The 3,218-nt window shown below is 42.8% G+C and overlaps 1 protein-coding gene across 1 annotated transcript in view; it reads left to right on the top strand.

Annotated features, from left to right (window-relative positions):
- The window catches only part of plppr2a (phospholipid phosphatase related 2a), a 21,976-nt gene that overhangs the window by 17,309 nt on the left and 1,449 nt on the right, over positions 1–3,218 (top strand). The window lies entirely within an intron of this gene.

Here is a 3,218-nt window from a genome sequence, read left to right as displayed (position 1 = left end):
CCCCCCCCCCCCCCCCCGGGGAACCGATAGACTTCCTCTTTGCTGAATAAAAAGTGAAGAGCTGAACTTCCAGGACGTAGTCAGATCCATTCTGGACCAACTCGATCATGTGACGCTCACGCCCGTCCACAGCGGCGTGCTCTGCGTGGAAAAACCTTCAACCTGTGGCCGCTGAGCGTGCACTCGCTTTACTTTCCCCTTTGTTTGGTCTTCAAACACCGGAAAGGACGGGTTTTAACCTGTGTGAAGGAGGATAAACGAGACGTTTGCTGTCACGTCGTTGCCATGGGGACCAAAGCTGAAGGATGCGCATGCTGCTGGGACTCTGTAAAAAAATAAGAAATAATAATGTATTTTTGCTGTCTTTTACTGCCTGACCCACACACTAAATACACATCTTATACACACACACACACACACACTCACAGGCTTACACACACACACAGACAACCTGACAGACACACACACACACACCGAAAAACACATCTTATACACACACACACACTCACAGGCTTACACACACACACACACACACAGACAACCTGACAGACACACACACACACACACACCAAATACACATCTTATACACACACTCACAGGCTTACACACATACACACACATCAAATGCACACAACCACAGACACACACACACATCATATACACTTCACAGACACACACACACACACACAAACAACCTCACACGCACACACAACCACTCAAACATACACACTCAGACTCTTCTTTGGGAGCACGTCCTGTGACGCCAAAAACACTTTTGTTTGTGTGTTTTTTCATCGCATCGTTCACCCTGAACGGAAACTTCTTCCTCGCCGAAGATTGAAAAATGGTTTGCTACACACTGGCCGAGTCATGCGATCATTGTGATTTGATTTCTGAGATTGTATTAATAGATTTATTTATTGACATACGTGTGTATATACGGTGTGGTTGCCATGGAGAGCTCAACGTGGCGTGACAGTTTTGCTGATTTTGATTTGCACACCCCCCTCCAATCCATGTGTCGTTTTCACCACCTCTGATTGGCTCTGCTCGCCGGTGTCTTCACTGTACAACCATCCCTGTGCTGTGAAATGTTTCCCTCGGCAGGACAACACCACACACACACACACACACACACACACACACATTCACACACAAACAAATGGTGCATGGCTCTATCTTTGTGGGGACCAGTCATTGACATAATGCATTCCCTAGCCCCTAACCCTAACCTTAACCATCAAACCTAAATGCCTAACCTTAACCCTCACCCTAACCCTAACCTTAACCATCAAACCTAAATGCCTAACCTTAACCCTCACCCTAACCCTAACCTTAACCATCAAACCTAAATGCCTAACCTTAACCCTCACCCTAACCCTAACCTTAACCATCAAACCTAAATGCCTAACCTTAACCCTCACCCTAACCCTAACCTTAACCATCAAACCTAAATGCCTAACCTTAACCCTCACCCTAACCCTAACCTTAACCATCAAACCTAAATGCCTAACCTTAACCCTCACCCTTACCCTAACCTTAACCATCAAACCTAAATGCCTAACCTTAACCCTCACCCTTACCCTAACCTTAACCATCAAACCTAAATGCCTAACCTAACCAACCTAGTATGGCACTTACTATCATAACTAAATGCCTAACCTCATTACTATCATATCATATTATCATATTATCATATTACTATCATAACTAAATGCCTGACCTTAACCCTCACCATAACTTAATTCTAACCCTAATACTAAAACCAAGTCTTAACCCTCAAACAGCCCTTTCTCCAACATTTAGAGCCAACAACACATGGCCCCCCAAAGCTGTAGGGTACAAGTTAGGCACAAGTATACTAAACTCACGGTTAGTGGACCCCACAAATACAGGTAAACAAGAACGCACACATACAACTAAACCCCGTCCTAAAGAGCCCCCCCAGCAGCCGGTTTACTAGGGACGACTAGCTCAAACCGAAGCAGTCTAGTCTGCAGTGAGTCTTTCCTTGACGAGACTGGTGATGTCCAGGTTTGTTAAAGCTGTTTAAGAGAGCTGTAAATTCAACTTCATGGTCGTTTTGGGGGTAGTTTGTGGTGCATTATACGGAGAGGCGTTCATATTATGTCCACAGGATACTAAATATTAGAAAAACCTCTCAGTATATCAAAATGTACTACTCAAAGACAGAACACAACAAGCATATATATATATATATATATATATATATATATATATATATATATATATATATATATACTGTAAATGTATATATACACTTGTTTTTATGTTCTAATACAACAGCTGTGTGTGTGTGTGTGTGTGTGTATATATGTATATATATATATATATATATGTGTATATATGCATGCTGATGTTTGCTGATACTAATACAGTTATACATCAGCTGTGTGTGTGTGTGTGTGTGTGTGTGTGTGTGTGTGTGCGCGCACAGCTGATTTATTAGACTGTGTAAGTTCTAGTAATACTAATATCCAGCACAAGACATGACATTGTTTTCACTCCATTATTAAAGACAGGCCTAAACGAGTGTCTATACATGCACTAATGGAGCGATGTGGGGGGGTGGGGTGTTGCCCATGGAAGGCAGTTGGGGGTTTGTCCGTATGGGGACTTGAACCAGCGACCCTCTGGTTCCCAAACCAACTCCCTACAGACTGAGCCCCTTGTATTCTGCATAAATATTCGAAAGCAAACACATGCACAATCACACTTTATTTCCATTTCTTTCCCTTAATCCACTTTCTGTGTGACCTGTTTGTATGATACTGTACATAACTTCCTTTTGTATTGAGAGTGAGATTTTTACACCAGCGTCACCAACACTCAGCGTATAGACGGCGGGAAATAAATAAAAAGGTGGATTTATGCAGATGGAGAACGTTGTGAACTGTATGAAGATACTGAACCGAAACTGGATCGGTTGGAAAGCACCCAGATGTCTCACTCTTTGAATAAAACTGCTGTATTTGCCAACTGGACCAATGTTAGACTGGCAGAGTTATTTCTGTAGTTTAGATGTTCTTTCAACACATTCTCACTCCCATCTCGTAAAATACGGATGTTTGGTCAGGTGCCTTTGTTGTTTTTGACGCTAGAGGTCTCCTTTAGCATCAATAACACGCTTGGTCGTCTCCTTTAGCGTCATATAACAAGCTTGGTTGTCTCCTTTAGCGTCATATAACACGCTTGGT

Source organism: Etheostoma cragini, chromosome 15, assembly GCF_013103735.1.
Source record: "Etheostoma cragini isolate CJK2018 chromosome 15, CSU_Ecrag_1.0, whole genome shotgun sequence".
Taxonomy (NCBI): Eukaryota; Metazoa; Chordata; class Actinopteri; order Perciformes; family Percidae; genus Etheostoma; species Etheostoma cragini.
This window is presented reverse-complemented; position numbering and strand designations above follow the sequence as displayed.